Genomic DNA, 20,457 nt, shown 5'->3' on the forward strand with positions numbered 1-20,457 from the left:
ATCAGAAGGGTCTTCAAAAAGCAACTTGAAGGCTACATCCCATCTGAAAATGCCCCCAAGGGTAACAACAAAGGCAGACTCCTCTACTTCTGATATCCTATGACCACCCACCATCCCCATGCTGGCAGAAGGACCATCACATTGCAGATCCAGCACAGCAATGGGGAGATGAGGCAGAGAGTCCTTTGGCTTCTCCTTGGGATGAAGTTTCCAGACCCATTCACAGAGGGTCACTGTGAAGCTTCAGCACAAGCCGTGAGCTTCAGGAAGCACCGGCCTTGCAGTGCCTAGCTGATGATCTTTATTGGCAGAGAAATTCAGAAGCTGGGTATACATACTGTTCTTACTGTGTGGAAAGCAAGGGGAGGGAGGACAAGCACAAACTATGAGAACTATAGGGGAAAAAAATGCTCCTAAACTTGATTTGAAGCACAGGTATATTCATCACAGAATGCCTGTATGAACAAACAGCAAGGAGGAAAAGACATACAAGATGAAGGAATGCTCTAAGTAGATTATGTGGTTAAGATTACTGTCCCAAAACTGAACTGTGAATGAATACACTGAATTATAATCCAGAACGACACACCTGTCTTCAGAAAAAAATGAAAATAGAGAATAAAAATCCTTCAGTACAGAAAAGAAACAAACGTTGTACAACTTGCAACAGAAAAGAACCCTCTACTGCCTGATCTAGAAAGCGTTATCAGGGCAGGAATACACATGACAAAATTTCTACAGAGCTTGAAACTGAAAGAAAATCAACAAAACATGTTGTCCACAATGATATTGCCAACAAGACACTTCCGCTCAGTTCAGTGTCTTTTTTTAAAGAGATGGGAGACAGCAGTCAATTGCCTTCGACCAAAGGCAACAACCTAAGCTTCAAAGATGGTTTCATGTCTCTCCATGAGAGCAGACTCAGAACCACATTTTTACACATTCCATAGCAACAGCAACAAGACATCCAAGTATACGGCAAGTATACAAATATTTGAATCTTGGCAAGGGAACACAGTACTTCCAAGCGGACATAATGGTGTTACAATGAGTTACAGTGAACAACAAGCTGATCTGAATCAGCACCATGATACTGAAACCCCAGTGTCTCTGCACTGAAAAGCATGAAGTAGAGCATAACTGCAAGCCACATTTTTCTACTCCACTCATACAGACATAGCCTCCAAAGAAATCTATTCTGGAGTACCACGCTCCAAGAAACATATGCACAAGTAGTAGAGTCTTTAGAAGGAAGAATGATCAGATTGCAGAATATTTTCTCCACTAGAAACATTAAAAATCACAAATCTGAAGAAAGTAACACTGAAAGAAGCCTATCAACTAATCTAATATACATAAACACATGGGGGGCAGGGGGGAAGGTGAGGATCAGAAAAGCATACAATTGACTTGACTGTGGCCAAAGTGATTTAGAGTAGACATCAGGAAATATCTGTCTACAGGGAAGAATAATTAAGGACTGTGATAGATTGTCCAAGTTTCCATCATTAGATTTTTATAGAGTACTTCTGACATATGTTGGCATAAAATGATGTCAAAAATATTGTTTCTAAAAGCGCAGAGAAAGACCTCCTGCAGTTCTTTCCAAGGCTATTTTCTACAATTTCCTATGAAGGAAAACATTTTGAGTGGCCACTGTTAAAAAACACAGCTTCTAAAATGAGTAGCAATATTTAAGATCAGATAAGCAAGAAAATAAACAGTACTAGAAATGAAGTATATTAATCTACACCAAAAAAAATATAGGACAATCATTTTACAAATTAAATATTTACTCAAGTATCTCAGAAAGTAACTAAACAGTTATACAACAGGAAACTGCCTCGCAGTTTCGGCTCACTCTCAGTTGGTTTTTAATGCCAGTGAGGTAGCTGGGCTGAAAGACAGAACACCAGGAGTACAAAAATGCAAGACAGTGGCACTGAGATGCATAACATAAATAAGTGAAATTTTAGCAGTTAAAAATAAATATTATTTTTTTAAAACTTAAATACATATTTTGGAACTTAACACCATCCTTTCTTTACCTACAGATTTGCTGTTCGGGACTGCTATTCTCACATCTTTATCTTTCTGCTGGTTTTAAAAAACTTTCTGCTTTAAAAAAAAAAGAATTAAGTTTCATGCATTTTTAACATCAGGACAGCAATAAGGAGGTTTCTACCTTATGGAAGAAGACACATTATTTTCAATATAGCCCAAGTCCCAAGATGGTTACAAACACAGCAACATAATTTCTTTCTTAGTACAATTGCCCAGCATTCATCTAGAAATTTGAGACACTTTCAAGCCTGTCCTTTAAGAGAAGCCAAAAGCATTTGCCTTGATGGAGAAACAACATGGGGGAAAAGAGAAATTTAAAATTAACAACTTGGATTTGCTCCTATCTTCAAGATGAAACTTCTAATATACAAGGGCCTCCAAGTGTTTACAATCCTGTCTGGGAGTACAGCATCCAATGTGCAATTTCAGGGGATTTATACCCCATGTGATAGCATATAACAGCATTTCCCCAAACATTTTATGGGACCAGACAGACATTCCAGAGATGAGGCTTCACACTGTACAGGATGTAGGAAGGGAACCACCCAGCAATCAATGCAAAATTAAGTCTTCTGGAAACATTCATCCCAATAGCTCCCACTGGACATGGACAAAGGAAATACCACAAATAATGTTTTTTTAATTAAAATGTTTTATAAAGTATACACTGGCACATGCTAGGAGAAACTGATAAAAGTTCTTTTAAGAGAAGATAGTTTAGAAGATGAATATACTTCTCAACTCTTACTGAAAGAAAAGAGATTATGGTATTTGTCACTGATTATGAGCTTGCATGCTTTAGAAATCTCACCTTTGAAGGACAACAAGTGGAGCTGCTATGAAAGAGAGACACCCACTACTGTTGGTGTAGTCACTGCAGACAGACAATTGTGTGAAATGGCTAAAAGGACTCAAAACATAGATGAATTAGCAACATACTAGACTATGGTCGCCATCAGCACATGTCTTATTGCACAACTGAGGGAATTCCTCAAGTGTTCCTACACCACAGAGAGTTTTGAATCAATGAAGCAATTCATGGGAGAAATTTAAACAGCTTAGTGTGGATCATTGACTTAAAAAAAATAAACTACCTCAAAAATAGTTTGGAAAATAACATCTGCACTGTATCAGAAACTGCAGAAACTAGGAGTTGAAAAAAGGTCCAGAAAATTGAAACATGACAGAATTAGCAATACAAACGTTCAAAAGTATTAGAAAACCCAAACATAAGTACACAAGGGAGGCAGTGAAGTACACTACTCCTTCTGGATGCACCACATCGCAGTCACACAACTTCTCTTGAAACTGGTTGCAAACCTAAATTTGCAGTCACTTCAGCGAAGATAAAACCTGTGTTCAACACTCCAAATATCTCCATATTTTTAGTCACAACCCAGACATGACTATCAACAGCTGGCAGCAGTAAAAGCAGTTCAAATGCAGCAGTGTTCACACCCAATCCAGCTATTTTCAGCAGCACTGTCTTCTCCAGAGGGAACCAGTTACCACATGCATGGCCTTCTTTGCAACCATCATCTTCACACCAGTCCTTGACATCTGATTACACAGCAGTCTGTAACAGCCATCCTCTTCCAAACAGTTCTTTGTTATTCTGAGCTTACTAAATAGCTGCATGTCAAGTACTCGGAGCCTAAATTAGTAGTATTGCACAAACAGCCACTGCCTTTCCTCACTGACTTTCTCATCTGTCGAGCTCTGGCATTTCAAGACAGCCCTGATTATCTTGGAATACCCCACACTTCTCACAGTGCCTTCAGGACTTCACTTTCTACCTACCATTACATTTACAGAAAAAAAAAAAAAAAGGCATATGGAAAACTTACTCAATGCCCATACCATCCTGTGAGTCCTTCAGGGCAAGGAAGCGACAACAGCCACAAGTTACAGGTTAGGAGGTTCAGACTGGACATTAGGAAAAATTTCTCTACTATAGTACCATGGAACAGGTTGCCTAGAGAGGGTGTCTGTTGCCTGAAGTCTGTTTATCTATTCATCCCCCTGTTCTATATTTCCTTAACAGTGACTGCTTTTGGACTGAGCCTCTTGAGAAGCAAAAGGCCTTTGTGGTAGCAACAGCATTACCTATACCATTATTGTATGTTCAATATCGTACATTCAATGTTAAGTGCCCCTTCATTGATCTGGCATTTCTTCAGCAAGGTCCAATACAGGTACCATGCACCTCCAGTGCAACAAATGCACAATAAAGAGGTGTTTGAAACAGAAGGTGAAATACCAGAAAGTATATGGAATTATTTAACTGACATGAAGGAGTAAAAAAAGTTGGGGGTGGGGAGGGGAACCACCCAAGACCACAAGCCCCTCCAAATGACAATAAGCCCTCTGTCTTAACACATCATGCCTGGCCTCTAGGAAGGGCTACAGACAAACAAGGGATTGTGCAGATGATCAAATACCAGAGCGCTAACACAAGACCTATGAGGAGAAACTGAGGGAACAAGGCTTGTTTAGCCTGCAGAAGACAAAGCTCTGGGGAGACAAAAGAGCAGCCCTCCAGCACCTGCAGGAAAATTACCAAGAAAACAGAGCCTGGTTCCTGAAGTGTCACATGGTGGGATGATGAGAGGCAGTAAGCATAAGTTAAAACAAGAGAGGTTTGGACTGGATGTAAGGAAAAGTCTGTTCACCACGAAGACCGTGAAGCACTGGAAAAGGTTGTACAGAGAGGTTGCACAGTCTCCATTCTTAAAGGTTTTCAAACCTGGCTGGATAAAGATCTGGTCTCACCTAATAACTGACACTGCTTTGACCAGGAGGTTGGACTAGAGACCCCCTTATGTTCATTCCAACTGGTGTTATCCTATAATTTTGCGAAGTCTTACTGAAAGACACTGAAAATTTTTGAAAGCTATTTTAAACCAGAAAGAATTGGACAGTAAAGGGCACATTAAGACTAATAAATGTATTTTCCTCTAGATCCTGGACACACAGTACAAGATGAAAACTCGTTTTTTCCACTTTTCACATGTTACACATGTGCACACAAATATGAGAGTATACTGCAGTTACATTTAGTAAAAGAGCTCTTTTTACTAGTAAGCCTGCAATTATAATGGCTAAGTGGACCCAGAAAAAAAAAAATATCTGAATATAAACTCAGGTGAGAGAAAAGCAAAAATGATTCTGTTTTAAACAACAGAATAGAGATGGAGATTCTGCTCCAGAAAAACACTGCCTTCTTAATTTGCTAGTAAAGCAAATCAGGAAGGGATCGATTGATTGGTGACTCCAACTTAGCCTTAATTTATTTCTCAGAATCAATCTGAACCAGAAGACAGAGTATTATTAAGCTTTTCTGAGTTTCAAAACAACGATATTAGAAAGTAACAGAGAAGAGACCAACACCAACCACAGCCTAATTCTGAATAGTTCCCAAGCCTAATTCCAAATTTAACCCTGCTTTGCTAGAATAAATCTACTTTCATCTTCCAGCTGATCTCCTATCAATAGTTACCACATGCGAATGTAACATGTACAACGATTAGTTGCTTTCAAAGAAATAATGTAATATGTGCACTTAATCTTTTAGGTGCTTACAACATAGGAAACATTTGGAAAAGTGCAACAATTTGAAATAGGTTTCCTAAAAGGGTAGATTTGGAACCCAAAATCATCAGATGTCAATACACAGGAATTCCTCTGTCAAGAGCATCCACTACAAGACTAGGGCAAAAATTCACAGGAAAGGAATATGCCTCTATTCAGTCACATCTGAGGCATCCTTAAAAGAAACCCTTCAATCAGAATATACTTTTTTCCTAGTAAGTTCACATAAAGAAGTTGAATCTTACTTCAAGTTATTAATTCTTCTTCCAAATCTGGCTTTCTAAAATCTTGGTTAGTCAGCCATTCTTAGTTTTTCCAACCTCCATACAGATATTAAATTCTTTTCTCAACCCATATAAATTCTTAAGACTCTTATCATAATTTCTACCCAGAGTTAAACATTCACTACACTATCTTAATCACTTTTAAAAAAAACCAAAACAAAACACCCAAATAAAACACTCTGCCATTCATTTAGGGTAATTTTACCAAATTTTTCCAGAAAAACTAAATTATTTCCCCATCTTCTTAACTCATTTATGTTTTAACTAATCTTTAGGGGTGCTTTTTCACACAACACCATTAGTTTGGAAATCTCCATACCATGGGAAGATGGCACCAGCAGCTTATATATTGGTTTGAAAAGTAGTCAGACAGCTTTATGTCAGAAAATCTTAGCAGGCACTACTACAAGAAAAGACAACATATCTGTCTCAGGAAGTCAAAGGTCACACATTGCAGGAAGATAGGAAAGTGGGATGGGAGAAACAGCAGTAACCGCTAACCCCACTGACAGTTTTCTAAGACACCACGCTACTTGGAGCCCTGGTCTGACCAGACACAGCCATTCTTCCGTGAGACTGTTACCAGTGACAGAGGGGGAGAACTTACCCATACAGATTTTGCCATGAAACATGAAAAGAGATATACAACAGATGTTGTATATCTTAAAACAACACAAACTTAACACAAACTTGCCTCCCAAAAAGTTTATTTTGCTTCTGTCTTTAAAGTACATGAAATTAACAGCAGCATTTGTTTTAAAAACTATAAGCATATCATCATCACTTGGCAGAAGACTTCAGCATTTTTTGGTCTTCAGTTCCCATATAAATGCTACCTGGTGAAAAGCAATTCAGATTATCAGATGTATCTTTCATTCTTTATTCTCCTCTGCTTCAATGCCTGCAACAAGGATTTTGAGATTAGAAGCATCCAGATTTTCACCACAGCACCAACCCATAAAATAAGATTACATTGTTAGAAGTTTTCTTCCTTCTCCTCCACTGGCAAGTCTTTTCAATAAAATGAGCCGTTCTGTACATAATTGAAGTAACAAAGCCTGGCTTCCCAAGAACTTTAGATTTGTCTAGATTTTCTTCCCTCTGCAGTAACACAAGAATGGTACTCCAAACCTTACATCCCTGTGTAATGTCTCCCACTCTCCCCAGGTTCTTTGGGCAAATGCGTAATTTCAACTGAATTTTAAAAAAAAACAACATTAATTCCAGCTATTAGGATAAGACAATAAATGACCTTCTGAATATGAGTGTCAGAAGGCAAAACCAGAAACTTGTCACAAGATGGGACTTGATCAGATTATGCAAATAGCTACTGGCAACAGTAGTGGACTGGATATGAATAGCAAGGTTCCTCCAAATTAAGTTACTCTAAAACCAAATGACTATAGCTTTGGGTTTTTTTAATGTAATATTTACTAAAGTTCACTCAGGGAATGGCAGCTGCCACTTTGTAACTGCAAAGGAAAGGAGAATGTTGCATTCTTCGATTTGTTTGTGGGTTGGGGTCTTTTTTTAAAATAATATTTATTCAACTTGCAATAGGTTTTGACGTGGCAGGGCAGTGCTGCTGAAGGGGTGAAGCAGAAGACATTTGCTGCCCTCCCGCGGTACCGGCAATAACCGCACGCTTCAACAAGCCACAGCCTTTCAAGCTCGACCCTTCACCTGCGTGGCTGCAAGAATATTTTAGCAAAAATACTGGTTTAAGCATGTCAGCCTGCCTGGTATGGATTAAAAATAACATTTGCTAAAGAGCTGGAGGGAGAGGGAAGAGAAGGCCCCTGTATTTTTACACTATATCAGTTTCCTCGTCCAATTCACTATACAAACAAGTTTTCCAGCATATCTGAATGCAAGCCAGAGGAGCAGAAGCTGCTTAGCCATGAGCTCAGCAGAAACTTTTCCAGCACAGAAAGTCCAGAATTCATTTCACATTACCCACCCTATCATGTTATTTAGTCTTTACAAAGATTAAAAGCATTTAACAAAAAAAATTAGATCAGAGAGCCAAGCAAAAAACTTAATTCCTCAGAAAAAAAAAAAAAAAAAAAAATCACAGTATCCCAGGCAACTTTGACTTCAAGCATGAGACACAATGTGCCTTTTTTTAAAAAAAAATAATTGCTTATAGAAACAGATAAGCATAAAACAAGAAAAAAAACCCTGCTCACGCAGGAAGAGGTAATAGGGATACCACTGCAGACAGTTCCGGGTACACTATATAGAGCTCGTGGGGAGAGAGATTTGACTGTAAATATCACACATCTACTAAACACTTTCACACAAGTGTGAACTCCTCAAATCCAGCTGGTCCACAACAGAAGAGCAAAGCTGGCTGCAGAGTAAATTGTCTTACAGGTTTTGTCTGGCTCTTCCAGACAAACAATAGAAAAATTCAAAAATAATCATACAGATAATCGCAAACATTTTTATAAACAGGTCCTTGAAGAAAGGAACCATCACAAGATTAATTAACACTGTAAACAGGGACAGGGATAAGGAAAGCTACTTATGAGTAATTCTATTCGTGCAAAGGCACAAATACATGACTGCTGAGCAAGGTATACTTATACTAGCACAGCATTATGTCAGAACCAGCAATTAATACACAACAGCCAAGAGGGGTTTTTTTAAACCTTTTGGCTGTGCTGTTAAGTCTTAAATAAAATCAAAGTACCCCTAACTCCCTGAAATTACATTAAATTTTGCAGAAAAAAATTCTTATCTTAGTTCTTTATGCTAAAACTATAAATTTTGCTAGAAATGAGTGAACTTCCCAATACCAAGTTTTTTGTTCTTCACATAATGGTTTCTCTCACTTCTCAACTGCCATTTTCTGAAGCCATGCTTACCTTTAATCACAAGAAGGAATTCTGCATCTGCAACAAGGCTGTATCAGAAAAGCAGTAAATCACTAGACAACAGTACATTTCTCTAGTCCTTCATCCATCCATCCTTTGAAGCAGGATGTGTAATTTTCATAGGAGACTACACCATAAAGAGTACTTAGCTCTAGTTTATGAGCCATTTTTAACTCTTCTTAAAAAAAAGAAAATTTTTGGTAACTACATCAAGAAACTTAAAGCATTCAAAAGTCAGGAAACACCAGCCTAAAGGCAGCCCCTTCATATAATGGCATGGTCTCTACTCATAGAAGCACAAACTATTTCTCAAATAATACAATAGGCTGTAAGTATAAAACTAACTTTGTTGAAAACAAAATATGCAGCAAGCAGAAGTAATATATTATTATACAGTACTGAAGCTTTCATATTTTTTAATGCAAATAAGGCCTATTTTTCAATGTGCTAACTTACCTTTCAAAAGTTTAGAAATATTCAAACTACATCTGAAGCATCCTTAAATATGAAGCAAATTTAGAAAATTCAATCAGAATTAACACATTTTTTCACTAGAATTCAATTTGCAGTCCTTACATTGTATTAACTCAGGCTTCTGCTTCTAATGAAGTACTGGACCCAAACATAAAAGCTCTGAACTCAAATATATTGAGATTAATGTTATAATGAATCATATTTTAAAATAATAAAAGCCTTTCCAATGTTCAGATAAGGCCATTCTAAACAGAGATTATGGCAACAGTGCTAACAGAAAAAAGCGGCATTACTAATTTCCTAGCAGTATAATGGTTCTGAACCGCCTATGCTCTATTTGGAACCTGATAGAATTGTGTGGGGCAAGTCTCAAAAGGCAGAAAAGTCTTAGCAACTAAATTCACAGTAATTAGATTTCTAATTATACCTAGAGCATTAGTGATTGCTAAGGTTAAAACTCCCTGAACTGTTGTTCCATTATTCCCCTCTTTTCAAAAGCTCAGTTTTTCATCCTTTGAGCAGAAATTCTAGAAGCTTAGTCTGTGCCTGAACAGAATTTTTTTAAAAAGTTTAAATAGGAGAAAAGAGAGTTCTGCATTTGAGTATGGAGAGCAAAACTAAACTTTTCTATTATAAAAAAAAATACTAGCTTTAAAAAGAAAAAGGCAGTTGCAGTATTAACGCAGCTGGAAAGCACAAAGTATGGTACCTCTGATGTGGTGAATCTGAAGGCTGAAAAACCCCAAACAGTATTCACAACTGTTCAGCTTGTACACTTAGTTCTTAGGGCACTTCCACAGATGCATCTTAGGCAATTTCTAGCAGCAACTTACACTAGCCACATCATACCTAATTACAGTACCTACATCAAGCCACCAGCACTGTCCACGCAGACCATCACCAGTTTTGTTATTACCAATACAGTACTTTGAAATACTGCTGTGTTTTTACAAATATCAGCAGATGGTCTCTGCCCCAAGCAAGCAACTTCAGCATGTTATTGCTCTCCTGAACTACGCAAATGTAGAATGCGTAATTACAGGAGGGCGAGCCTCATTTGGCCAGCTGGACACTAGATCAAGGACCCCGAGACCTTTATTCTATTCATAGCTCTGCCCTTGAGCTGCTGTGTGACATAGAATAATTTCACTTTCCTGTGCCTCAGCTTCCTCCGCCTTTCTAAGTTATCACCCTTCATCCTAAGAAATGCGTCTCAGTACATTTTTTTTTATTAGGATCTCTAGACACAATCACAGCTGAAAAGCAGTACTTATATAGTATTAAAGCTATTCTGAGATTAATTTCTGACAAAGATAAAAACATGCAATTGCAGTGCTACATTATTAACTCTGTCAACATTTATTTAGAGTAAGCCTTCGTATGTAGGAAGCCATCAGCTACTTAACCTGTTGGGAAAACTCAACTCTTACTGATCTTTGTGCCATCTCATTTTCACTACTTCTTTTAAAGCCTACATGCACCTGTGCATAGTGTTTTGAACAAAAATACTCCTCAGAATATGCACACTCACTGTAGCTAGAAAAGATACTGCTTAAACTTTTTTGTAGTTACACTGTGTTTAACTCTTTTTGTTCCACGAGCTATTAAGGAGCATATTTACAGCACTGTTGCAGCTCAGATGAACCTCACATTTAATCAGTGCCCCTAACACTGAAATCCACAGGATAATAGCTGAAAAAAAATTGACAAGCTCTAACAGGGACTGAGTTAAAGTAGGAGGGATCCTAGTACCATCCGAAAGAAGTTGAAGACAAGCAACATACGTGTTTATAAGCTCTTAAAAATAGAAATAGCTAGTTTTAACACATTCTGATCTTTCTTTTTGGGAACAGAGCAAAAATGCTAAATTCTGACCCTCAAAAATATATGTATCTTGGATTGTCTAGGCATTTTATTATTCAAAATACCAAGAACTGCTTAAGAAACATCCTGTAGTTTCTGTACCTGACTAGAATTTTGGCACTATCCTCACACGCTGTTACTTCCTCAGGAAAGTAATGCATACACAAGCAGTATAATCACATGGTGCCATGAAGGAGTAACCACTTGAAATCAACTATCTCAGGTTCAAACATCTATTCAGGATATGCACACACAGTACAAATTACTTTTTGCTTGATGCCTGGGTGCACAATTACATTTCTTCTGAAGTGCAGAAGAGATACATAATTCATACAGAGCTATACCTCATGACCCAATTGTACTTGCCCTTGCAAGTCATGCCCAGGCTTGGCTGTTTTATTGCCTCAGCCTGACACCGTGATGTAAACCCAGACTGCAGTGACAAAAAATGAGATGTTATAGTGACAAGAGCACCAAAAAGGTTGGCAGAAGATAACAATCTAGGAAAAATCTCCTCTGCAAAACATCCCTAAGTGTGGCAGACATGGCCAGAATCAGTACTAAGGCCACAGTCAGAAGACGACAGCAGCAACAGCTGTCCAACTCAAGACAAATCACATATTACCTCCTTTGTGCCAGCAGTTATTGCCCCAACAACATCAGCAGAACTGATGTGAAGCAGAATTAAAATGGGCATAAAAGGTGCCACAAGTCAGCCTGACTGTACTAAAACCGATGGAGAAAGTCTGTCTGATCTATTCTATCAAACGAGTGGCAGGGTGGAGCTGCCATTAAGGCTGGTAATATCTTAATGCACAATAGCCATTGCTGCAATGGCTACAGGTCAGAGGAGCATGCTTTGTGCGCCAAGGGGATGTACAGTGACAAGATGGAGGAAAGGCAGAGGCAGATGGGATGGTCCTTACAGCGCAGTATTGTTTTCAGCTGAACTCATTGCTACGGGGTTCACAGTCAGCTGAGATGAGTAAGTCCTTTCACCTCTGAAAGCACTCAGCTGCAGAGCAACTGCTAGGAGAGGTAAAGTGCTTTCACTGCATTGTACCTTCCAGAATAGGGAAAGCTGCTGACTTTGACATCTAAAAAAATGTATCAGAGGACACAGTGTCTTACATGTAGTCGAAGCTGAGTGCTGCTCCTTACAAACACGATCTCAATCCAGCTATCAAAAGTCAAAGGAACATACCCTTCTCAAACTTGAGGGGAATAGGGAGAAAACGCACAAGAGTTGAGCAAGTGAAACACTAATTCACATTAAGGTCAACTGAGCGAAACAAATAAAACCACACTCTGTTTTAAACTGGGCAAGTTCCTCAATTGCCTGCATCAGCTAGCCATACAGAGAGGGAAAATATAAAGGCTTGAACAGGGACATAAATAGCAACAAGACTGCTGTTGTCAAGAGAAGCAAGAGCACCTGACTACTTTAGAATACAAAACTAAGGCCCAGCTGTGTGTAGGGAATGGCGAAGTATTCTTGTACCTTGCTTTTCTATCTTGCTAAAAAGTCAGCATTAGCTCAGAACTGAAACAGTAATCCAGAGCTGAAAAATCTAAAATGAAGACAGAATAATGATGAGTACAAGGTACAGCATTACAGCCACTCCTCAATCCTCAAAGTGCTTAAGGTGCTTTGTTCTTAGTGCCCTTTGCTAAACCTGCTCCTATAGGCTCCCAAAGCCTGAAGAGTGTTCAGGGAGTTTCCCTCCTCTGGAGAAATCCCAAGGACGAGGCAACATTATGCTAGCCCCCTCCCTCGATGGCTCTGTCATGTATCATTTCTCATTGCCCCAGCAGAATTTTGTCCTGCACTGTTAACATTACAGCAGCACTAGAAATTCCTGGAGAGACAGCAGGGTCCCTAAAACAGCAAGGTTGTAAAGTAACGTTGGGTATTTCACTCAATACACAGTAACAGGTCAGAAAAAGATGAAGCACTTTCATTCCCCTATTTCTTTGGCCTACCTTGTGAAGCCCTGCCTTCTAAAAGACAGAGAGGCACTCCTGTTTTTTTTTTTTTATTTTGTTTTTAACCCTTTCATAGACCTTAAAAGTTCTGATTCATATTCACTGAATAGACTTCTGTCTTCTGTCCTGGTGGCCAACAGGCAGCTGCCTGTGGAGGAAAGGGCAGGCAGTTCTGTGCAGCTGCATCAAATAGCCTGAGCAAGAGGAATCAGGATCATACACATCTGTCTCCAGCCAAACGAAAAGTAGCTGGCACAATTATAGCTATAGGAGATACTACCACAACTGAATGTCCTGAGTTGCAGGAGTTTAAGTTTAGCCGTGCTCCTTATTCTGGCAGGTTAACAAGGAGCACAAACTACCTTGAACAGTGGTAACAATCTCTGGGCACTAAATCCATTTTTCTGTGTTCTGCACAGATAAGAGAATCATCCACCACAGTGCATTAAAGTTTTCAGTTTCAAGCTGAACACAAGTGGAACATTTCAGCCCAATAGGGGAATTCTTAGGAAAGTTACTTTACCAGACAACTGTTGTTTTAACTCCTATTTTTACATCTTTGTTTCTAATATTCGCTGCTGCCTCGATAACATTACTTCCTATTTTTAACATTTCAAAAAGCATCATTGTGTTCCTCAAATCCCTAAAGCATCTGAAAAGTAGCAAAGAGATACCTTAAATCTGTAGCTGGATCCATGTTATGAGAACTTTCTAAACATTTGTTCTCAATTTTGCTGCAGTAAGTACAGCAGTAACAGACTACAGAACAGCTGAGTAGATGAAACAAACCTTGAAGTTATTAGTAACTCAAACATTAGTGAATTCACAACAATCCCTCTCAATGCTGTTCTCAGTCTCTTCCTGCAAAGCAAAAAAGCAACTGTTTCAGGAAACTCACACTGCTGCATAGTACTGTCCAAAACAGTTTTTAAAAAAAGCTAATGCCCACAAGCTTAAAGTCTCTCAGGCTTTTCAGCCTGGGGAGCAGCAGCAAGAGCAATAAAGTCTATGGTAAAGAACACACACACACCCCCTGCCAAGGCTAAGTCCATAGATAGATACAGAGCAACTCAAAGTTACCCTCACTATTTGCTTGCCACCCCTCACAACAGGGGCATGAGTGCCTTATAATTCTACAGTAAGAAACGATATGCTCCCTCATCCACCTAACCATAAATTCAGCCAGCTTAGTTCAAACCACTTTCATCAGAGATTTATGCTCCCAATGCCAAGTTGTGCTGACCCAAAGATGGGGGTTTTTTTGGTTTTTTGTTTTGTTTTTTTTTTTTTTTTTTTTTTTTTTTATAGGAGCACTCCTGCATTTCCTTCTTTTGGCAAAGGCAAGTAGGACAGTAACTCCCAGAGATGAGCATCTGAACATGAAACTATTACATGCCTCTCTCTACAAGGGGACAACTTTGTCTCCATGGCCTGGTTGCTGACACACCAACTGAATGTCTTTTCATTTGTTTTTCATTAAACAACAGAATGAAAAGAAGTCGGATGCCAGTGTGCGTATTCTCTTAATGTTGAAGAAACTACACTCCGAGTAAGTCAACATACAACAGTTGTACCCACACTACATACCATCACACATACCATGAGGCTTTAGCCACATGAAAAAGACCATGCACGTTCCAAACCCTTGTAAAAAGATCCATTTCTTCAACATATTTTTAGTCCCTAATACAGCAATTGGCAAAAATACCATTTCACTTTGAAAGAGAGAAATCAGTATTTATATTAAAGATAAAGGTTTGATTGCTTTTGATTAATTTAGTCTTTTTTTGCTGCGAGACTGGTTTCCATGGAAATGCAAGCAGACTAAAAACCTGCAACCAGAAGTGAGTCAGTTTTGCCTGTTTATGTCTCCTCAGTTCCCATGGAAACAGACATTAAAAAAAAAAAAAATAAAAAGGATAAGGGTCCTGAAATACCTTCAGAAAAATCTCTCCCCAGAGCTTTATCTCTTTGGCTGCCTTTCCAGAATTAGAGTTGAAAATAACACGGAGCAACAGATGACAGTAGTGCTTGATTTCTTTACAGAGACAACAGAACATACATGGAGATATTTCAAACTGACAAGCTCAAAATCTATAGCTACAAATTGTATTAACTTTGGTTTTGGCAAAAGTATCTAGAGTATATATTTATTTAAATTAATTCAATGCTAACATAGATAGAAGTACAATAGAGAACAGGAAAATAGCGTCACACTGTCCTTGTCCCAAGTATATTTCAATACTTTGAGAGGGAAAAAAAAGGGGGAAAAAAAGCTGCCTTGCAGGAATTAGTCCAGTATTTCCACAGCCATGACATTTTTTAATGGAATCATTCCTTCCTTACAACACATTCATTTAAGTTGCAAGATCAGCTATACACATACCAGGTTAAGTAAAAAACATCAGTATTAAATTTTAACATGATTGTATTCTGTGCTTCAGTTATGGGTTCCTCCAAGCTGATAAAGCAAATCTAAGAGGCACTGTCAGCAAGACTCCATCTCCCATCGTACTTTTCAAAGATAATGGGGCACCTTCCCATGTGCTGTTTTCTTCACATCTTCCTTCCTCCTCAGAGCCAAATGCATTAGGAAAGATGGAAGGAATGGGACAGGGAAGTTGTTAGGAAAGAGGCTGCAATACATGTCTCAGACCTTCAAAACCTGCTCCTATCACTACTGTTCTATGTAAGAACACCCTGTCAAGTCAGTGTCCAGAAACACAATGAACAGAGTTATGATTGCTGCAAGGTCTTTCTAGAATGTACAGGACGGCTAAACCTGATACCAAACTTCTTATTTCCTTGTTTGTCTCTCACACCACATTATCAGTTCTATGTGCTTAGCGCATCTCCATGCAACTCAATACTCTTAATCAGAGGGCTGCAGTATCCATCATTATTGCCTGTCTGGGAAGAACGTGCAAGGACAGTGTACATCTCTTACCACTACTGTCAGAGAATGAAGCTGCATTACAGAAATCAGGAAATAAAAAAAAAAAAAAGGCAAGCTTACCTCTGTCCTAAACACTGCTCATACACTCCCAATGATCACCAGAACTCAGAGGCCCTCCTGCATTTACACAGTGTGACACACCACTTTTTTGCACTTTACTACTGGTCTGAGAACTAGCAAAATATTGCCAACAACATGAAACAAGGCTCAGGGAAGAGCAGCCAGCCATGATGCTCACTAAAAGGATGAGAGGGGTAGCAGTCACTGGAGGTTTGTCTTGCCTGGAACAAGCAGTTGAACTTAATTCAACCTTAATTAGTTCACATTAGCTGAATTCAATCTATTCTTGTCACAGGAAAGATAAGCCTTACAGAATTAATTCTTTCCTATTCTCCTTTGTATTTTGGCAAGTTGTAGAGTCACACAGTAAGGAGAACAATCTCTCACAACTCACTAAGGCATCACCCAAGGAGGACAGATTTAAAGTTAAATGGAGATGGTAAGAGAAACATTCATGTGTATCTTTCAGTCTATTCAGTTTAGCCTCCTTTCTCGGAGGTGTCAAATACAAATAAACAAATCACTTTAACTATTCATTTACTTTAGCAGCTAAATATAAAAACATGTCTCAGAATGACTAGATTCCTTATAGTTACCATTCAAATTCATCCATAACAACAACATACACAGGCATTTTCTAAAACATCAAGTGAACAAACCACACATGCAAGTAAGCAGATCAAGTATTTTACACCAGACTCTAACGCAAATTTGCTTGTGTCCGATATTAAATACAGGTGTCAAGTTTACTAAAACCAGTCTCTGAAGAGATTCCAAAGGTGTCGGATGTCAGGATCAGCTTAGTTTCATGCCTCCTCTAGCACAAAGAACGGAACAGAGAAAAGATGAATGTGACTACTGAAGCTAGGGAGTCACTACTACACAGAACAAAAACACGGGTCACAAGAAAACAGAAAACAGTTTAGTAAGAAGAGAACTTACACATAAAATCAATAATCTTAGATTATTAAGCACCCCAAAATTAAGACATCTAACTTAGTTTTGCCCTTTGGGGACATCAGCATTATTGTATCAATCTTAAGGAAATTTACAATGTCACACACTGAATTGTAATTCCAAAAATAAAACCACAAACAGCTATTAAGCACCACCTGTCTTGTGCACTGAACTAAGCAAGCTCCCCTTCATAAAATAGAACCAATAATTGCACTATTATACACTGTATCATATTACACATGCTCAAGGAAGCCTAACCATGGTTAAATGAGCAACTTCAATTCTGTCATTTGTTAACTTCTAAATGTTTATTTATAGAAGCTTATCATTAACTCTCCCTATCAAGTTTCCCAATACAGGCTTTTAAATTCATATTTTAAATCTGTCCAAGTTCCTCATGCATAAAATTACATGATAAATAAACCATTTTTTGATACATACAAAACTCTTAAGGTCAACTGAAAACTGGTACCACCTTAACTGTTTTCAAAAGTAATCACATAAAATTTTGCCCTCTTACACTAGACTCCTCTTTACACTAATATTTCAAGGAGCTTCATCTGATATTTAAGACACAATCCATGAAAGTGTCTAGAAGAAAAAGAATAATGGTACAGCCTATATCAATTGTGACAAGATCAATAAGCTAGACCTTCAAACTAGCATCACTGCTTTGTACACGTACATGGTCACGCTCAAAGAGTTGCAGTCAACGGCTCAATGTCCAAGAGCAGTGACGAGTGACGTTCCTCAGGGGTCAGTGTTGGGACTGGTCTGTTTAACATCTTTGTTGGTGACACAGACAGTGGGATTGAGTGCACCCTCTGCCAGTTTGCCAATGACACCAAGCTGTGTGGTGCAGTCGACACGCTGGAGAGAAGGGATGGCATCCAGAGGGACCTGGACAGGTGGGCCTGTAGAAACCTCATGAAGTTCAACAAGGCCACGTGCAAGGTCCTGCACACAGGTCAAGGCAATCCCATGCACAAATACAGGCTGGGTGATGAGAGGGTTGAGAGCAACCCTGAGGAGAAGGACTTGGGAGTATTAGTGGATGGAACACTGACTGTGAGCCAGCAATGTGCGCTCGCAGCCCAGAAAGCCAACCTCATCCTGGGCTGCATCAAGAGAAGTGTGACCAGCAGGTCAAGGGAGGTGATTCTCCCCCTCTATTCTGCTCTCGTGAGACCCCACCTGCAGTGCTGTGTCCAGCTCTGGGGCCCCCAACATAAGAAGGACATGAACCTGCTTGAGCAGGTCCAGAGAAGGCCATGAAGACGATCAGGGGACTGCAGCACCTTCTCTATGAGGACAGGCTGAGAGAGTTGGGGTTGTTCAGCCTGGAGAAGAGAAGGCTCCAGGGAGACCTTATAGCAGCCTTCCAGTACTTAAAGGGGGCTACAGGAAAGATGGAGAGGGACTCTTTATCAGGGAGCGTAGGGATAGGATGAGTGGTCACGGTTTTAAACTGAAAGAGGGTAGATTTAGATTAGACCCAAGGAAGAAATTCTTTACTGTGAGGGTGGTGAGACACTGGATGAGGTTGCCCAGTGAAGTTGTGGCTGTCCCCTTCCTGGCAGTGTTCAAGGCCAGGTTGGATGGGGCTTTGAGCAACCTGGTCTAGTGGAAGGTGTGCCTGCCTGGGGCAGGGGGGTTGGGACAAGAATACCTTTAAGGTTCCTTCCAACTCAAACCATTCCACGATTCTATATTGAAGAAACTTAACGCTAGCACTGCAACTTCCAAGAATAAATGAAGAACAGATTTTACACACAAGATTAGAAAAAAAGACAACACACACCTAACAAAAAGTCTGTGACATCAGCTCACAGTGCTCCTGTCAGAACATCCTGGCTACCTGAAAGCAGCCAGTACACTCAACACAAAATACTCTAACTAGGCTGCAACTTAAAGTCATCTTTCCAGGTAGAAATGTTCCATCTATAGAGATCCACAATGTTTGCATATAGATTTGCAACACTGCATCACAAGGCACAGTTACCACAAAACTCCCTAGGGACCGACATGGCGTAAAATAACAAATGGCACACAAAACTCAAGGCACAAAATCCAAAGAGGCGAAACCTGAAGAAATTTAGAACCCGCCCCAGCACCTTGGTATATGGCACACAAACACAAAGCTTCTCCTCCACATCTAACAAAGTTCACACCCCAGTTATGGCCTGAAGGGTTTTTTTGCAGGCCTTGGGAAGTCTCAACACAATTTCTGGTGGTATGAAGAAAGCAAAGGATGGTTGGTGGTATAATTTCGTAACAGATCATCATGTGGTAGCAGATACGGCAAAACTGTTCTTTTAACTACATTCTGTACTTATTTTCATGCAGGAATAATTTTCTATACCTCATCAAAAAAAGTGCTAGTTTTCAAAAGGTCACAATCAAGATTTCTGGCTCCCTCTCTGAAGCACGAACCTAAATAAACAATCCCTGCTCCGAAAGACACTATGTGTGTCCTTTTACAAACTGAGTCTTACAATATCTGTTCTAGTACAAGAGACCTTAGCAGTCCTGTCAAAGCACTGCATATGTCATATCCAAGTCATCATCTGTCATCACGCAAAACTTCTTAGAGCACGTAACATATATGGGGCATGTAGAGGTAGAAAAATACTAAGTTTAATAAGCACTGCAGTAAAAACCTCCAGCAGCACGCACAGAAATGCAATACAGTGATAATGGAATTTGAACGACAGCTTTTTGTCAGACAGAAAAACAATCCTGGATCGGTGTTTCTCAGCCACTGATCCAGGGAGCAATGGTCGGCTGTGAGACATCTGAAACAGCCCATGGAACAGCTGCAAAGAAAGCTGGCTTGTGTTTTGGGCAGCAGGTGTAGAGGAGGGAATTGTTTTCTTATTCTTATATTTTCAATAAACAATTCTCACATGTAAGCAAGACAGCAATCAACACAAGCAAAACTAAGAGCAGTAACTGAGCAGTCAAACCTCAGCCTGATTTGTATCTCATTGCAACTAAAACCTCCTATGGCATTACTGCACAGTACAATCCTCAGATTGTACTCAATGAGGTCAGATGTCTCTTTGGACTTAAAAAGGTTGCAAGACATCCTTTAGATGACAGATAGTTGGCAGATAATAACATGGAAGATAAATGGAAGATGAGGATTTCTGAAGGACAAAGATGATGAGATAACCAGCATATATGATTATAGAAAAAATAAATCAAAATCCACCGGAGAAAAAACCCTTCCCTTAGATATGTTAAAATGTACAGAAAGATCCAGGGAACAGAAGTCTCAGCTCAAAGACTCTTTATTTTGACAATTAGGAATCATAAAGTAACACACAATATTCTAAGACCT

General features: G+C 39.2%; 1 protein-coding gene across 10 annotated transcripts in view; it reads right to left on the reverse strand.

The window, feature by feature from the left end:
- ST3GAL3 (ST3 beta-galactoside alpha-2,3-sialyltransferase 3) overlaps positions 1-20,457 on the reverse strand; it is a 202,714-nt gene that overhangs the window by 166,583 nt on the left and 15,674 nt on the right. The window lies entirely within an intron of this gene.

This window comes from Strix aluco, chromosome 8 (genome assembly GCF_031877795.1).
Source record: "Strix aluco isolate bStrAlu1 chromosome 8, bStrAlu1.hap1, whole genome shotgun sequence".
Taxonomy (NCBI): Eukaryota; Metazoa; Chordata; class Aves; order Strigiformes; family Strigidae; genus Strix; species Strix aluco.